The sequence below is a fragment of the Gobio gobio genome (genome assembly GCF_949357685.1).
Source record: "Gobio gobio genome assembly, chromosome: 11".
NCBI lineage: Eukaryota > Metazoa > Chordata > Actinopteri > Cypriniformes > Gobionidae > Gobio > Gobio gobio.
Genome location: NC_137104.1, coordinates 56787464 through 56807463, shown reverse-complemented (window position 1 = coordinate 56807463; position 20000 = coordinate 56787464). Strand labels below are relative to the sequence as shown.

General features: G+C 43.2%; 1 protein-coding gene across 1 annotated transcript in view; it reads left to right on the top strand.

The window, feature by feature from the left end:
• The window catches only part of syngap1a (synaptic Ras GTPase activating protein 1a), a gene marked incomplete at both ends in the record, with an annotated part of 105177 nt that overhangs the window by 18981 nt on the left and 66196 nt on the right, over nucleotides 1–20000 (top strand). The gene's annotated exons all lie outside the window — the stretch shown is intronic.

The window sequence follows — 20000 nt, the reverse complement described above, 5'->3', positions numbered from 1 at the left end:
ATACCTAACACACATATTTACACATAAACATATGCAAATCTCACACACACACACACATACACACATAGACTTAACGTATATGAGTATGAATGCTGCCTGTGATGAACACTGATACATGTGATTGTATTTCAGGAGCTGAATTACACACACACACACACACACACACACACACACACACACACACACACACACAGCTATTCTGTTGGTAACCATGACAATAATTAGAGATCGCTGTGTGTTAACCGATGGCTCGGGGGAGCGAAAGCACTTTGGCCGACCAGCTTTCACTCTCTCTCTTTATTTTTCCTTTTGCTTTATTCTCGTTCTTATTTAATATGGAGGACGGCCATCCACAGATTGAAGGCTTGTGTTGTCATGGAAACTGTAAGTCGTTGTGCCACCAGCCAGATCCCCCACGGTGAGCCGGTTGGTTTGTTCCGTGTTGCGCGGCTCTGGACTGAACCATTGTGCGCGCGGCGTGTGTGGGTGTGTGACCCGCATTCAGCTCTAGTGTGTGTGTGTGTGTGTTATTCACAATATTGATGGTCCTTTTCTGTTTAACGGATTTTTAAAAATTAATCACCGATTCAAAAGGTTTGATGAAGCGTTCTTTTTAAGATGAGTCTGACCGCATTGATTATTATGCATGTTAGATTTCATGCTGACTTTAACTTTGTCAGTCACTGAGTGTGCAAGAACAGCTGTTTAAGTTAATCTAATGTAGTTAATTGTGACAGTAACATCACTAACTAATCAGTAATACATCTTCCGACACAGAGTTTATTATACCTGATACATTTTTTCGAATTCGTCCAGCGCGGGAATCGAACCCGGGTCTGTTTGTTTGAAGACGTGCCACTCCCACCACTCTTCCTGACAGACGGTTAAAACATGTCAGTTGTTGAAGTTTCTCATGTCTATTGTTAGTTAATCTGACATGTTCTTGAGTTTATTTGACCTGCTTAATTAATAAAGAGCGATCGAAGTCGTGCAGCACGGGAATCGAACCCGGGTCGTTCTGTATGAAGACAGGTATTAACGCGACCTGTCAGTTGTAGTTTCTAATGTTTAATGTTCCGAGGTTGTGTGTTAATGACGCTCAAATGTAAAGAGGTGTGTGTGTGTGCGCATGTGTAAGGGTAGTAGCAGATCTCTGCTTCAGTCTGGCTGCATGAATTCTTTTGCCAGTGTGAGATGAAGATGAGGAGGATGATGTGCGCGCGGTCCGCCCACGCAGGATCATTCCTGCCTCGCGCGCTGCGCGTCTAAACCGTCGCGCTGAATACATCACATTTATGTGTGTTCGATGAAGACGATGCTGCGGGAGTAACGGGATGAAGATCGCGAGTGATCGCGCGCACATGAACACCATCGGCGACATGACAAACGCGCTTCTGTCGCATTCGCCGCGGAGCGAACGATGAGCGCCGGTGGGAACCTGCGCGTTACCCTGGAAACGGCGGAGACTGGAGCGAGCGGAGGCCGAGCAGAGCGCACGACAGCCGGACTGAAGACAGAGGAACAGCCGCTGGAGGACGCGGAGCTCCGGTGGAGTCGCACTGCTTTCACTGGAGTGGATGTGCGCGAATTATGGAACGAGTTGCCTTTTCAATAAGCCAGTGATGAAGATGATGAAGAAGAGCATTGCACATGTCCACAGCAAACTTCACTGCATCACTGGCGCCTGTGAGGACAGTGAGAGACAGAACTGATCTGAGGACAGTGAGAATGACAGATGACGGAGGGACGGTTTGACTGAACATTTAGTGGACTGGACAGACAGACAGACAGGCAGAGAGAGAGACAGACGCGCTGAGGCCTGACGCCTCCTGTCTCTCTTCTTCGGTAAGTCACTGATACTGTAACTAATACTGTACTGACTAATCTGCAAATTATGATGTTTAACGCCGGCCCACACAGAATAGGTTCCATTTTCCACATTGAAGAGTTTGCTTTCTTGCGCATATATATATATTATAAAGTGCCTTTTTAAATGTTGTAGTATTGTTTTAGATTCTACAGCAGGTGCTCATCCATCCAAGGTCAAAAACACACTCACTCTCTCCTGATCGCCACTGCAGCATCAGCTCTTCTCTCTCAGGGTCTGAAACGCTTCCATCAGAGATTCAGCCTCTCTGAGAGCTGCTCTGCTGTGATTGGTCAGAATTCAAGCGCTCATTATCATATCTGAATCTCAGTGATGCGAGCCGTACCGATGGCGAGGGATTATTGTGATGCTGTACTGGGTGGTTGCCCTGCTCGCCTAATAAACAAACTCCAGCTGGTCCAAAACGCTGCAGCCTCGAAGTGGTTCGTTCGAAGATTCAGTCTCTCTAAACCCCGCCTCTCTGAGAGTCTGTGCTCTGATTGGTCAGAATTCAAGCGCTCGTTATCATATCTGAATCTCAGTGATACGAACAGAGATGCTGCTCAGCCAATCAGGACCAGAGGAGGGCATTAACTACAGTGAGTGAGGGCGGGGCTAAGAGACGCTGTTCAGTCAATCACCATTGGTGGAAATTATGCAAATTAACTACAGTGAGTTAGGGCGGGGCTAAGAGACGCTGTTCAGCCAATCACCATTGGTGGAAATTATGCAAATTAACTACAGTTTGTGAGGGCGGGCCTAAGAGACGCTGTTCAGCCAATCAGGACCATTGGTGGATATTATGCAAATTAACTACAGTGAGTTAGGGCGGGGCTAAGAGACGCTGTTCAGCCAATCAGGACCAGAGGAGGGCATTAACTACAGTGAGTGAGGGCGGGGCTAAGAGACGCTGTTCAGCCAATCAGGACCAGAGGCGGGCATTATGCAAATTAACTACAGTGTGTGAGGGCGGGGCTAAGAGACGCTGTTCAGCCAATCAGGACCAGAGGAGGGCATTAACTACAGTGAGTGAGGGCGGGGCTAAGAGACGCTGTTCAGCCAATCAAGACCAGATGCTGGAATTATGCAAATTAACTACAGTGAGTGAGAGCGGGGCTAAGAGACGCTGTTCAGCCAATCAAGACCAGATGCTGGAATTATGCAAATTAACTACAGTGTGTGAGGGCGGGGCTAAGAGACGCTGTTCAGCCAATCAAGACCAGATGCTGGAATTATGCAAATTAACTACAGTGTGTGAGGGCGGGGCTAAGAGACGCTGTTCAGCCAATCAAGACCAGATGCTGGAATTATGCAAATTAACTACAGTGTGTGAGGGCGGGGCTAAGAGACGCTGTTCAGCCAATCACGACCAGAGGCGGGCGTTATGCAAATTAGTTACAAACCTACTGAATTACTGGCGACTCGTTTCAGTTCCGAATGGCTTATTTTGACCGTTATTTGCTCTTTATGCTCTTTATGTTCTGAAAGCGTGTCATCGCGGGCACTTTATCGTGATATCTCTCTATGTGAAGGTGTTGAGTGATGTTTGCGGTGCAGGAACTCTGATTGGTTGCCAGGTCAGGGCCCTGCTGTTGCTAGGGTGATCTGGTCATCTGTTTCTGGTGAGGCAGGTGAAAATGTTGCGTCTGATCTCATGGGCTGAATCCCAGATCGCCCCCTAAACCCTCGTTATTCCCTATGTTCGTCCACTAACTCTGCTCACTCGACGGAGTGTGTGAAGCCGGACAGCTGCTGTGTGTACTCGCTACTGAGGTGCATTGTGGGATTGAATGAGTGCACTATGGTTTGGGACACCACTCAGATAATGCCCTATGTAGGGTATAGGGGCGAGTTTGGATTCAGCCATGATATGAGGATCAGAGGTCAGAGGTCGTGTGTTGTCAGGATGGCCTAAATAATTACATTTACTGAAAAATATAAAATGCATTCAATTGAATTTTCAAAATATGCAAAATTATAAATATAATATAAAACACATATATAATGTAAATAATTAAATTTACTCCAAAATATATTATCAATTGAATTCTTCTAATGTATAATGTAAATATATGTAATATTGCAAAGAATAAAATTTACTGCAAAGTATATCATGCATTAAATTGTAATTTTATAGTGTACAAAAAAATCTTAAAATATATAATAAATATAGCAAATAATTAATTACTGCCAAACATATATTGCAATATACTGAATTCTTATAGTGCAAAAATATATAGTATATCATGCAAATAATTAAATTTACTGAAAAATATATAATGCATTTCATTGAATTTTCAAAATATGCAAAATTATAAATATAATATAAAACACATATATAATGCAAATAATTAAATTTACTGCAAAATATATTATAAATTAAACTTTTAATGCAAAAATATGATATTTAAAGAATTAAATTTCTGCAAAATATATAATGCATTATACTATCCCTATAAACCCCTATAGAGCAAAATAGAATGCAAAATTATAAATATAATGTGAATATATATATATATATATATATATATATATATATATATATATATATATATATATATATATATATATATATATATATATATATATATATATATATATATATAATGCAAACAATGAAATTTACTGCAAAGTACATCATGTATTAATTTGAATTCATATAGTGCAAAAAATAAAATGCAAAAATATATATAATTTATCATGCAAATAATTAAATTTACGGCAAAATATATTATAAATAGAATTTTTCTAACGCAAAAATACTGCAAATATGTGTAATTTTGCAAATAATTAAATTTACTGCAAAGTATATCATGCGTTAAATTGTAATTTTATAGTGTAAAAAATTCTTAAAATATATAATAAAATAGCAAAGAATTAAAATTACTGCAAAATATATATTGCATTATACTGAATTCTTATAGTGCGAAAATATAATGCAAAAAATGTAAATATACTGTATAATGAAAAGTATAATGCAAAGAATTAATTACTGCAAAATACATAATGCATTAAATACAATTCTTCTAATGCAAATATATGTAATATATATGGCAAATAATTAATTACCGCAAGTATATAATGTATTAAACTGAATTCATATAGAGCAAAACATAAATATATATATAATGCAGTGGTGTTTTATGAAAACAGCGTCTGAGAATCTAACCTGCATCTGATCATTTCACAGCCACAGCATCACTGACACACACACACACACACACACACACACACACACACACACACACACACACACACACACACACACACACACACACACACACACACACACACACACACACACACACACACACACACACACACACACACGCACACACACACACACACACAGGAAAGCCAGATGTCAAATACAGGCAATGAAACCATTTGGGTCCAACATATCTATATTTAGGTTTGTGTTGATTCTGCAGATGTGAAGTGATCTCCTCCAGCAGAGATCCACACAGATGTCTGATATATTATTCATAAATGATCTTTACTGGCTGTAGATCAGCGTCGGCTTAAAGGGACAGTTCACCAGAAACACACATTCATAACAACAGTCACTCATATAACTCATATAACTCATAAAACAACTCATATAACTCATATAACAACTCAAATAACTCATATAACTCATATAACAACTCATAAAATTCATATAACTCATATAACTCATATAACAATAGTCACTCATATATAATAATAACTCATGTAACAACTCATATAACTCATATAACAACTCATATAACAACAGTCACTCATATAACTCATATAACAACTCATATAACAACAGTCACTCATATAACTCATATAACAACTCATATAACAACAGTCACTCATATAACTCATATAACAACTCATATAACAACAGTCACTCATATAACAACTCATATAACAACTCATATAACAACAGTCACTCATATAACAACTCATATAACAACTCATATAACAACAGTCACTCATATAACTCATATAACAACTCATATAACAACAGTCACTCATATAACTCATATAACAACTCATATAACAACAGTCACTCATATAACTCATATAACAACTCATATAACAACAGTCACTCATATAACAACTCATATAACAACTCATATAACAACAGTCACTCATATAACTCATATAACAACTCATATAACAACAGTCACTCATATAACAACTCATATAACAACTCATATAACAACAGTCACTCATATAACAACTCATATAACAACTCATATAACAACAGTCACTCATATAACTCATATAACAACTCATATAACAACTCATATAACAACAGTCACTCATATAATAACTCATATAACAACTCATATAACAACAGTCACTCATATAATAACTCATATAACTCATATAACTCATATAACTCATATAATAACTCATTCCTAGTCTTCTGAAGTCATGTGATGCTTTGTGTGAAATTTAAGTGACTATTTACTCAAAACATGATGCAGAACCTTCATATTTCACAACGTATACTTTGTAACCGCTTATACTTTGCCAAGGTCGTGGGTTTGAAATCCAGGGAACGAATGATAATATGTTATGCTCCATATATAGACGGAGAGCAATGCAAGTCACTTTGGATAAAAGCGTCTGACAAATGCATAAATGTCAGATATGACTTCAGAATTCTCTTTACTTGAAACCTTTGTCTGATGCAGTATAAGGGTAATCATTGATGATCTCTTCATGAATAATTCTAGTTAATCTGCATTATAATATATAATATAACACATTTGCAGATATCTTGTTACGTTTGATATGGCGTTGGTTGTTTGTCATGTGTTTTAATTCATTATACTTTCTAAAGGTGTAACAACGTGCTATAATGCATTATAAATATAAAGTTCTGTCATGAGACTCTAGATGGCGCTGGCTGATATCTCAATCTGCTTGCAATCACATCATTCGCTATAGGGCACAGCTGATTGGTTCCCACTGTATGAGTAGCCAATGAGCTCGCTGCTCAACCTTCACATACTTGATCAGCATTTGCTGTAGCAGTTGCAGCGCTTTCAGAAACCCTCCAGCTTCCCCAGCTCCACCTGTATAACAGCAGCAATAACACTAACAGCATCAGCAGCAATAACAGCAGCAGCAGCAGCAGCAATAACACTAACAGCAGCAGCAGCAGCAGCAATAACACTAACAGCAGCAGCAATAACACTAACAGCAGCAGCAATAACAGCAGCAATAACACTAACAGCAGCAGCAATAACAGCAGCAATAACACTAACAGCAGCAGCAATAACAGCAGCAATAACACTAACAGCAGCAGCAATAACAGCAGCAATAACACTAACAGCAGCAGCAATATCAGCAGCAATAAATGCAGCAATAACAGCAGCAATATCAGCAGCAATAACAGCAGCAATAACACTAACAGCAGCAGCAATAAATGCAGCAATAACAGCAGCAATATCAGCAGCAATAACAGCAGCAATAACACTAACAGCATCAGCAGCAATAACAGCAACAGCAATAACAGTAACAGCATCAGCAGCAGCAATAACACTAACAGCAGCAGCAATAACACTAACAGCAACTTATAACACTAACAGCATCAGCAGCAGCAATAACACTAACAGCATCAGCAGCAGCAATAACAGCATCATCAGCAGCAATAACAGCAGCAATAACACTAGCAGCAGCAGCAATAACAGAAACAGCAGCAGCAATAACACTAACAGCATCAGCAGCAGCAATAACACTAACAGCATCAGCAGCAGCAATAACAGCATCATCAGCAGCAACAACAGCAGCAATAACACTAACAGCATCAGCAGCAGCAATAACAGCAGCAATAACACTAACAGCATCAGCAGCAGCAATAACACTAACAGCATCAGCAGCAGCAGCAATAACAGTATCATCAGCAGCAATAGCAGCAGCAGCAATAACACTAACAGCATCAGCAGCAGCAATAACAGCAGCAATAACAGCAGCAATATCAGCAGCAGCAATATCAAGAGCAATAACAGCAGCAATATCAGCAGCAATATCAGCAGCAATAACAGCAGCAATATCAGCAGCAATAACAGCAGCAATATCAGCAGCAATAACAGCAGCAATAACAGCAGCAATAACAGCAGCAATATCAGCAGCAATAACAGCAGCAATAACAGCAGCAATATCAGCAGCAATATCAGCAGCAATAACAGCAGCAATATCAGCAGCAATAACAGCAGCAATATCAGCAGCAATATCAGCAGCAATAACAGCAGCAATATCAGCAGCAATAACAGCAGCAATATCAGCAGCAATATCAGCAGCAATAACAGCAGCAATAACAGCAGCAATATCAGCAGCAATAACAGCAGCAATATCAGCAGCAATAACAGCAGCAATAACAGCAGCAATATCAGCAGCAATATCAGCAGCAATAACAGCAGCAATATCAGCAGCAATATCAGCAGCAATAACAGCAGCAATATCAGCAGCAATAACAGCAGCAATAACAGCAGCAATATCAGCAGCAATAACAGCAGCAATAACAGCAGCAATATCAGCAGCAATATCAGCAGCAATAACAGCAGCAATAACAGCAGCAATATCAGCAGCAGCAATATAAGTAGCAATAACAGCAGCAATATCAGCAGCAGCAATATCAGCAGCAGCAATATAAGTAGCAATAACAGCAGCAATATCAGCAGCAGCAATATCAGCAGCAATATCTGCAGCAATATCAGCAGCAGCAATATCAGTAGCAATAACAGCAGCAATATCAGCAGCAGCAATATCAGTAGCAATAACAGCAGCAATATCAGCAGCAGCAATATAAGTAGCAATAACAGCAGCAATATCAGCAGCAGCAATATCAGTAGCAATAACAGCAGCAATATCAGCAGCAGCAATATCAGCAGCAGCAATATAAGTAGCAATAACAGCAGCAATATCAGCAGCAGCAATATCGGCAGCAATATCAGCAGCAATATCAGCAGCAATAACAGCAGCAATATCAGCAGCAGCAATATCAGCAGCAGTAAGGGTGCTGATCCACTTGTCCGTGCAACACTTCTGTTGCGCCGCACTCCACTTTATTCCTATGGGTGACGTCAAGCGACTTTAACGCGCACGCAAAGCATTCCGGGAAGGCGGCGCTGCATTTGAACAAATGCCGCGCGTCAAAAAAGCTGGCCGAAGCTCAAATTTATGCAAATGAATCCGTTGAACGCAACGCGACTATCCAATAGAAGTAGAGCACATGGAGACGGAGGGAAGTCTCTCGGCGGTCCTTTGTTTTTCATTCCCCGCTGGCTCAAACACACACCCATAGCGGTAAACTTGAGGAACGCACATCAACACACACATGAGGGGAAGCGTCACAACACCGCGCTTCAGTCGTGCCGCAAAGTGGATCAGTTAGGTAACAGCAGCAGTAACAGCAGCAATAACAGCAGGAATATCAGCAGCAATAACAGCAGCAATATCAGCAGCAATATCTGCAGCAATAACTGCAGCAATATCAGCAGCAATAACAGCAGCAATATCAGCAGCAATAACAGCAGCAATAACAGCAGCAATATCAGCAGCAATATCAGCTGCAATATCAGCAGCAATAACAGCAGCAATATCAGTAGCAATATCAGTAGCAATAACAGCAGCAATATCAGTAGCAATAACAGCAGCAATAACAGCAGCAATAACAGCAGCAATATCAGTAGCAATAACCGCAGCAATAACAGCAGCAATATCAGTAGCAATAATAGCAGCAATAACAGCAGCAATAACAGCAGCAATATCAGCAGCAATAACAGCAGCAATATCAGCCGGAAACACAATCAGCAATAACAGCAGCAATATCAGCAGCAATATCAGTAGCAATAACAGCAGCAATATAAGCAGCAATATCAGTAGCAATATCAGCAGCAATAACAGCAGCAATATCAGCAGCAATATCAGCAGCAATAACAGCAGCAATATCAGCAGCAATAACAGCAGCAATATCAGCAGCAATATCTGCAGCAATATCTGCAGCAATATCAGCAGCAATAACAGCAGCAATATCAGCAGCAATAACAGCAGCAATATCAGCAGCAATAACAGCAGCAATATAAGCAGCAATATCAGTAGCAATATCAGCAGCAATATCAGCAGCAATATCAGCAGCATTATCAGCAGCAATATCAGCAGCAATAACAGCAGCAATATAAGCAGCAATATCAGCAGCAATAACAGCAGCAATATCAGCAGCAATATCAGCAGCAATAACAGCAGCAATATCAGCAGCAATAACAGCAGCAATATCAGCAGCAATATCTGCAGCAATATCTGCAGCAATATCTGCAGCAATATCTGCAGCAATATCAGCAGCAATAACAGCAGCAATATCATTAGCAATATCAGCAGCAATATCAGCAGCATTATCAGCAGCAATATCAGCAGCAATAACAGCAGCAATATCTGCAGCAATATCAGTAGCAATATCAGCAGCAATATCAGCAGCAATATCAGCAGCAATATCAGCAGCAATAACAACAGCAATATCAGCAGCAATAACAGCAGCAATATCAGTAGCAATATCAGTAGCAATATCAGCAGCAATAACAGCAGCAATATCAGCAGCAATATCTGCAGCAATAACAGCAGCAATAACAGCAGCAATAACAGCAGCAATATCAGCAGCAATAACTGCAGCAATAACTGCAGCAATAACAGCAGCAATAACAGCAGCAATATCAGCAGCAATATCAGCAGCAATAACAGCAGCAATATGAGCAGCAATAACTGCAGCAATAACAGCAGCAATAACAGCAGCAATAACAGCAGCAATATCAGCAGCAATAACAGCAGCAATAACAGCAGCAATATCAGCAGCAATATCAGCAGCAATAACAGCAGCAATATCAGCAGCAATAACAGCAGCAATATCAGCAGCAATATCTGTAGCAATATCAGCAGCAATAACAGCAGCAATATCAGCAGCAATATCTGCAGCAATATCAGCAGCAATAACAGCAGCAATATCTGCAGCAATATCAGCAGCAATATCAGCAGCAATAACAGCAGCAATATCAGCAGCAATATCAGTAGCAATAACAGCAGTAATATCAGTAGCAATAACAGCAGCAATATCAGCAGCAATATCAGTAGCAATAACAGCAGCAATATCAGTAGCAATAACACCAGCAATAACAGCAGCAATATCAGCAGCAATAACAGCAGCAATATCAGCAGCAATAACAGCAGCAATATCAGTAGCAATAACAGCAGCAATATCTGCAGCAATATCAGCAGCAATATCAGCAGCAATATCAGCAGCAATAACAGTAGCAATAACAGCAGCAATATCAGCAGCAATATCAGCAGCAATATCAGCAGCAATATCAGTAGCAATAACCGCAGCAATATCAGCAGCAATATCAGCAGCAATATCAGCAGCAATAACAGCAGCAATATCAGCACCAATATCAGCACCAATATCATACTGATATTGCTGCTGATATTGCTGCTGATATTGCTGCTGTTATTGCTGCTGATATTGTCAATATCAGCAGCAATATCAGCAGCAATAACAGTAGCAATATCAGCAGCAATATCAGTAGCAATAACAGCAGCAATATCAGCAGCAATATCAGTAGCGATATCAGCAGCGATATCAGCAGCAATAACAGCAGCAATAACAGCAGCAATATCAGCAGCAATATCAGCAGCAATAACAGCAGCAATATCAGCAGGAATATCAGCAGCAATATCAGCAGCAATATCTGCAGCAATATCAGCAGCAATATCAGCAGCAATATCAGCAGCAATAACAGCAGTAATATCAGTAGCAATAACAGCAGCAATATCAGCAGCAATATCAGTAGCAATAACAGCAGCAATATCAGTAGCAATAACAGCAGCAATATCAGCAGCAATATCAGCAGCAATAACAGCAGCAATAACAGCAGCAATATCAGTAGCAATAACAGCAGCAATATCTGCAGCAATATCAGCAGCAATAACAGCAGCAATATCAGCAGCAATAACAGCAGCAATAACAGTAGCAATAACAGCAGCAATATCAGCAGCAATAACAGCAGCAATAACAGCAGCAATATCAGCAGCAATATCAGCAGCAATATCAGTAGCAATAACAGCAGCAATATCAGCAGCAATATCAGCAGCAATAACAGTAGCAATATCAGCAGCAATATCAGCAGCAATAACAGCAGCAATAACAGCAGCAATATCAGCAGCAATATCAGTAGCAATATCAGCACCAATATCAGCAGCAATATCAGTAGCAATATCAGCAGCAATATCAGCAGCAATATCTGCAGCAATATCAGCAGCAATATCAGCAGCAATATCAGTAGCAATAACAGCAGCAGCAATATCAGCAGCAATATCAGCAGCAATATCAGTAGCAATATCAGCAGCAATATCAGCAGCAATATCAGTAGCAATATCAGCAGCAATATCAGTAGCAATAACAGCAGCAATATCAGCAGCAATATCAGTAGCAATAACAGCAGCAATATCAGCAGCAATATTAGCAGCAATAACAGCAGCAATATCAGCAGCAATATCAGCAGCAATAACAGCAGCAATAACCGCAGCAATATCAGCAGCAATATCTGTAGCAATATCAGCAGCAATAACAGCAGCAATATCAGCAGCAATATCTGCAGCAATATCAGCAGCAATAACAGCAGCAATATCTGCAGCAATATCAGCAGCAATATCAGTAGCAATATCAGCAGCAATATCAGCAGCAATAACAGCAGCAATATCAGCAGCAATATCAGTAGCAATAACAACAGCAATATCAGCAGCAATAACAGCAGCAATATCAGCAGCAATATCTGCAGCAATATCAGCAGCAATAACAGCAGCAATATCTGCAGCAATATCAGCAGCAATATCAGTAGCAATAACAGCAGCAATATCAGCAGCAATATCTGCAGCAATATCAGTAGCAATAACAGCAGCAATATCAGCAGCAATATCTGCAGCAATATCAGCAGCAATAACAGCAGCAATATCTGCAGCAATATCAGCAGCAATAACAGCAGCAATATCAGCAGCAATATCAGTAGCAATAACAGCAGCAATATCAGCAGCAATATCAGCAGCAATATCAGCAGCAATAACAGCAGCAATATCAGCAGCATTATCAGCAGCAATAACAGCAGCAATATCAGCAGCAATAACAGCAGCAATATCAGCAGCAATAACAGCAGCAATAACAGCAGCAATAACAGCAGCAATATCAGTAGCAATATCAGCAGCAATATCAGCAGCAATATCAGCAGCATTATCAGCAGCAATAACAGCAGCAATATCAGCAGCATTATCAGCAGCAATAACAGCAGCAATATCTGCAGCAATATCAGCAGCAATAACAGCAGCAATATCAGTAGCAATAACAGCAGCAATATCAGCAGCAATATCAGCAGCAATAACAGCAGCAATATCAGCAGCAATATCAGTAGCAATATCAGCAGCAATAACAGCAGCAATATCTGCACCAATAACAGCAGCCAAAGACCAAACATATCTTCATAATCATATCTATAACCATGGCAAACACTCAGAGAGTCGTCATGACAGAACTGTGGACAGTTATTCCCACAGTGCAGGCATTCTAAAGCATCATTAATGCAGTATTTACTGGCTTCAAGTAAAGTGTTTTTATGATGCCATCAAAAATGAATTAGTATTATTTATTGCCTATTATAGTTTATATTCATATATGAAATGTTTTCAGTTTGGTTTATGTTTTAGTCCTTTTCCGTTCTTTAGTCCGTTATATTACTATATGCGTTTGATGAGTTCAGTTTTATTCGGCTCGTTCAGTTTTTATTTATTTCCATTTTCCAATTAACTTCAGCGCTTATTCCGGTTAGTTGCCATGGCGATGTTTACGCGTTCATCTAATATTTGTGTTTGATTGCAGCTTTGTTTCAGTGATCTATAATGTTTTTAATGGCTGTGGTTAATGATGATAACAGTCTAAGAGCTCAGATTCAGAGCGTGATGAGGGGTGTAAACAGTGGCTGGGTTCGTTTAACGGAGTGTGTGTGTGTGTGTGTGTGTGTGTGTGTGTGTGTGTGTGTGTGTGTGTGTGTGTGTGTGTGTGTGTGTGTGTGTGTGTGTGTGTGTGTGTGTGTGTGTGTGTGTGTGTGTGTGTGTGTGTGTGTGTGTGTGTGATGATGTTTGTGAATTGAACACATGGACTGAGGCTAATGTTCTGAGAGCGTGAGGGATGTGTTCTGTGTTTCTGCTCCAACCCGCCCACACAGAGACCCTTCCTCAAGCGTCAGATCAGTGTGTGTGTGTGTGTGAGAGATATGCTCTCAGCGATTCCCACCCACACACACACACACACACACACACTTCAGCCTGACATTGCATTAACATCCAGAATGGCGTTCGGTGTGTGTGGGTGTGTTTGTGTGTGTGTGTGTGTGTTTGTGCTGAACCTGATCGCACCCGGGCGAATTGAAAGTGTAATTTCCGTGATTTTAAGACTAATGAACGTCTTTCTGGCGTTGTGTGCATGAAGCTGCTGTGTGCGGTTGTGTGTGCTTTGCGTGTGTCTTTTCTGCTTAAACGGAGGCAGTTTCCATGACGACCAAACAAAGACCTCGGATTCGGAACAAAACTTCAAGAAACAGGACTAAGAGAGAATGAGCGTTTATTAGTAAATCAAGCATCTCCGCTCTGAAGTATGACGATGAGGAAAACGCTGATTTGGTGTTTGTGTTGTGGTTGTGGTTGTGTAACGGATGCTGGCTGGAATGAGATCAGGCGCAGATGATTAATGCTCGTGTTTATAGATCTCACAGCGGAGAGCGACTGATATTCCCAAAACTATTCCTGTCCGCACAAATCTCATAATCCTGTAAGAAGCCGTCAGAACCCAGAGACGCGTCATAAACTCATGACGGATTATTAAAGGCTGTCATCTGTGATGTTACACACACTCGCCGTGATGCTGGAGTGGTTGTCAGGGTGTTGCTAGGGTGTTTTTGGTGGTTGCTATGTGGTTTCTTAATGGATCAAGTCTAACGAGTTGCTGATGTTTCAGATCTAGCACAAATGTTGATGACCTCGAAGCAAGGCTCGACTCTCAAGAGCTTGTGCTCCTCATTTAAACATTTAGAGAACTTCAGAAGCGCAGTGAGAAATTATCAAACTATTTGATTCCAGGTAATAAAAATAGGTATTAAGAAAGTTTCCATTGAGCTCTGAACGTTCAAAACATCCAGTTTTTAATTATATGAACGTTACATTGTGTTATTCTTCAAACGTTAAGGGAACGTTACATTGTATCATTCTTCAAACTTTAAGGGAACGTTACATTGTATCATTCTTCAAACGTTAAGAGAACGTTACATTGTATCATTCTTCAAACGTTAAGGGAACGTTACATTGTATCATTCTTCAAACGTTAAGGGAACGTTACATTGTATCATTCTTCAAACGTTAAGAGAACGTTACATTGTATCATTCTTCAAACGTTAAGGGAACGTTACATTGTATCATTCTTCAAACGTTAAGAGAACGTTACATTGTATCATTCTTCAAACGTTAAGGGAACGTTACATTGTATCATTCTTCAAACGTTAAGAGAACGTTACATTGTATCATTCTTCAAACGTTAAGAGAACGTTACATTGTATCATTCTTCAAACGTTAAGGGAACGTTACATTGTATCATTCTTCAAACGTTAAGAGAACGTTACATTGTATCATTCTTCAAACGTTAAGAGAACGTTACATTGTGTTATTCTTCAAACGTTAAGGGAACGTTACATTGTATCATTCTTCAAACGTTAAGGGAACGTTACATTGTATCATTCTTCAAACGTTAAGGGAACGTTACATTGTATCATTCTTCAAACGTTAAGAGAACTTTACATTGTATCATTCTTCAAATTGTATCATTCTTCAAACGTTAAGGGAACGTTACATTGTATCATTCTTCAAACGTTAAGAGAACATTACATTGTATCATTCTTCAAACATTAAGAGAACGTTACATTGTGTTATTCTTCAAACGTTAAGGGAACGTTACATTGTATCATTCTTCAAACGTTAAGAGAACGTTACATTGTATCATTCTTCAAACGTTAAGGGAACGTTACATTGTATCATTCTTCAAACGTTAAGGGAACGTTACATTGTATCATTCTTCAAACGTTAAGAGAATGTTACATTGTATCATTCTTCAACTGTCACCAGCCACAGGGTCATGGAGGACCAGTGGAGAACCAGCCACAGGGTCATGGAGGACCAGTGGAGAACCAGCCACAGGGTCATGGAGGACCAGTGGAGAACCGGCCACAGGGTCATGGAGGACCAGTGGAGAACCGGCCACAGGGTCATGAAGGACCAGTGGAGAACCGGCCACAGGGTCATGGAGGACCAGTGGAGAACCAGCCACAGGGTCATGAAGGACCAGTGGAGAACCGGCCACAGGATCATGGAGGACCAGTGGAGAACCAGCCACAGGGTCATGAAGGACCAGTGGAGAACCGGCCACAGGGTCATGGAGGACCAGTGGAGAACCAGCCACAGGGTCATGAAGGACCAGTGGAGAACCGGCCACAGGGTCATGAAGGACCAGAGGAGAACCGGCCACAGGGTCATGGAGGACCAGTGGAGAACCGGCCACAGGGTCATGGAGCACCAGTGGAGAACCGGCCACAGGGTCATGAAGGACCAGTGGAGAACCGGCCACAGGGTCATGGAGGACCAGTGGAGAACCAGCCACAGGGTCATGAAGGACCAGTGGAGAACCGGCCACAGGGTCATGAAGGACCAGAGGAGAACCGGCCACAGGGTCATGGAGGACCAGTGGAGAACCGGCCACAGGGTCATGGAGGACCAGTGGAGAACCGGCCACAGGGTCATGAAGGACCAGTGGAGAACCGGCCACAGGGTCATGAAGGACCAGAGGAGAACCGGCCACAGGGTCATGGAGGACCAGTGGAGAACCGGCCACAGGGTCATGGAGGACCAGTGGAGAACCGGCCACAGGGTCATGAAGGACCAGTGGAGAACCAGCCACAGGGTCATGGAGGACCAGTGGAGAACCGGCCACAGGGTCATGGAGGACCAGTGGAGAACCGGCCACAGGGTCATGAAGGACCAGTGGAGAACCGGCCACAGGGTCATGGAGGACCAGTGGAGAACCGGCCACAGGGTCATGAAGGAGTGGAGAACCGGCCACAGGGTCATGGAGGACCAGTGGAGAACCGGCCACAGGGTCATGGAGGACCAGTGGAGAACCGGCCACAGGGTCATGAAGGACCAGTGGAGAACCAGCCACAGGGTCATGGAGGACCAGTGGAGAACCGGCCACAGGGTCATGGAGGACCAGTGGAGAACCGGCCACAGGGTCATGAAGGACCAGTGGAGAACCGGCCACAGGGTCATGGAGGACCAGTGGAGAACCGGCCACAGGGTCATGAAGGACCAGTAGAGAACCGGCCACAGGGTCATGAAGGAGTGGAGAACCGGCCACAGGGTCATGGAGGACCAGTGGAGAACCGGCCACAGGGTCATGGAGGACCAGTGGAGAACCGGCCACAGGGTCATGAAGGACCAGTGGAGAACCGGCCACAGGGTCATGGAGGACCAGTGGAGAACCGGCCACAGGGTCATGAAGGACCAGTGGAGAACCAGCCACAGGGTCATGGAGGAACAGTGGAGAACCGGCCACAGGGTCATGAAGGACCAGTGGAGAACCAGCCACAGGGTCATGAAGGAACAGTGGAGAACCGGCCACAGGGTCATGAAGGACCAGTGGAGAACCGGCCACAGGGTCATGGAGGACCAGTGGAGAACCGGCCACAGGGTCATGGAGGACCAGTGGAGAACCGGCCACAGGGTCATGAAGGACCAGTGGAGAACCGGCCACAGGGTCATGGAGGACCAGTGGAGAACCGGCCACAGGGTCATGGAGGACCAGTGGAGAACCGGCCACAGGGTCATGAAGGAGTGGAGAACCGGCCACAGGGTCATGAAGGAGTGGAGAACCGGCCACAGGGTCATGGAGGACCAGTGGAGAACCGGCCACAGGGTCATGAAGGACCAGTGGAGAACCGGCCACAGGGTCATGGAGGACCAGTGGAGAACCGGCCACAGGGTCATGGAGGACCAGTGGAGAACCGGCCACAGGGTCATGAAGGACCAGTGGAGAACCGGCCACAGGGTCATGAAGGAACAGTGGAGAACCGGCCACAGGGTCATGGAGGACCAGTGGAGAACCGGCCACAGGGTCATGGAGGACCAGTGGAGAACCGGCCACAGGGTCATGAAGGACCAGTGGAGAACCGGCCACAGGGTCATGAAGGACCAGTGGAGAACCGGCCACAGGGTCATGAAGGACCAGTGGAGAACCGGCCACAGGGTCATGGAGGACCAGTGGAGAACCGGCCACAGGGTCATGGAGGACCAGTGGAGAACCGGCCACAGGGTCATGAAGGACCAGTGGAGAACCGGCCACAGGGTCATGAAGGACCAGTGGAGAACCGGCCACAGGGTCATGGAGGACCAGTGGAGAACCGGCCACAGGGTCATGGAGGACCAGTGGAGAACCGGCCACAGGGTCATGGAGGACCAGTGGAGAACCGGCCACAGGGTCATGAAGGACCAGTGGAGAACCGGCCACAGGGTCATGAAGGACCAGTGGAGAACCGGCCACAGGGTCATGGAGGACCAGTGGAGAACCGGCCACAGGGTCATGGAGGACCAGTGGAGAACCGGCCACAGGGTCATGGAGGACCAGTGGAGAACCGGCCACAGGGTCATGGAGGACCAGTGGAGAACCGGCCACAGGGTCATGAAGGACCAGTGGAGAACCGGCCACAGGGTCATGGAGGACCAGTGGAGAACCGGCCACAGGGTCATGGAGGACCAGTGGAGAACCGGCCACGGGGTCATGGAGGACCAGTGGAGAACCGGCCACAGGGTCATGGAGGACCAGTGGAGAACCGGCCACAGGGTCATGGAGGACCAGTGGAGAACCGGCCACAGGGTCATGGGCGGCAAAATTACTTGGCCTCCAGATTCCCCAGATCTCATCCAATCAAGCATCTGTGGGATGAGCTGAACAAACAAGTCCGATCCACCTCGCAACTTACAGAACTTAAAGGATCTTCTACTAACATCTTGGTGCCAGATCCCACAGCACACCTTCAGGGGTCTAGAGGAGTCCATCAGAGACGGGTCAGGGGACCAACACAATATTCGGTTGATCATCAGCAGTCGTTGGTGTTCATTGATTGTGAACGGCTCTGTGTTTTGACTGAATGTGCTCACAATTATTCAATTAAATCAATGTAAGAGCTCTTGAAACGATCATGATTGTTTAATAAACACTCGCGCTTCACGAGCTCAAATCGACAGAAGCGGTGCGTTCAGAAGATGGAGAGATGGTTTGAGCATCTGAGCGAGGGAACACACCTCTGGAATCGGATATTTTCCACAATCTCTGACAGAGAAAGGAAAGGCAGAGCGGCTTTAAGGTTTCTGAGAGGAGGCGTTCATCATCTCTGAGCTCAGATTAAATGTGTAAATAAACCTTTAGAACCCATGAAATGAGTAATAAGAGGCAAACAGAGGAAACGCTGGAGAGGAGAAGGTGTTCGTTCTTGTAAAGGATTCTTCAGATGTGTGTTCAGACACACACACACACACACACACACACACACATACACACACACACACACACACACACACACACACACACACACACACACACACAAACACACACTCACACACACACACTCACACACACTACAGTCGATGAGCTCACCGGTAAATAGATGTGCGCTTCAAAAAGCTCTTTCTTTATTGGACTCAAAGAAACATTATCATTACAGTTTAAAGATTGTCAGCTCTAAAGGATTATAGTTGCGGTTGCTTTCAGTCTGAAAGATTCAAAACCTCTGAATTAGGAATTGCCTCATTTGCATAACATTTCAGACAGAAAATGTATAAAACAAAACAAGTGGGTGGAGACTATACGAGTGGGTGGAGACTATACAAGTGGGTGGAGACTATACGAGTGGGTGGAGACTATACAAGTGGGTGGAGAGTATACGAGTGGGTGGAGACTATACGAGTGGGTGGAGACTATACAAGTGGGTGGAGACTATACGAGTGGGTGGAGACTATGTGA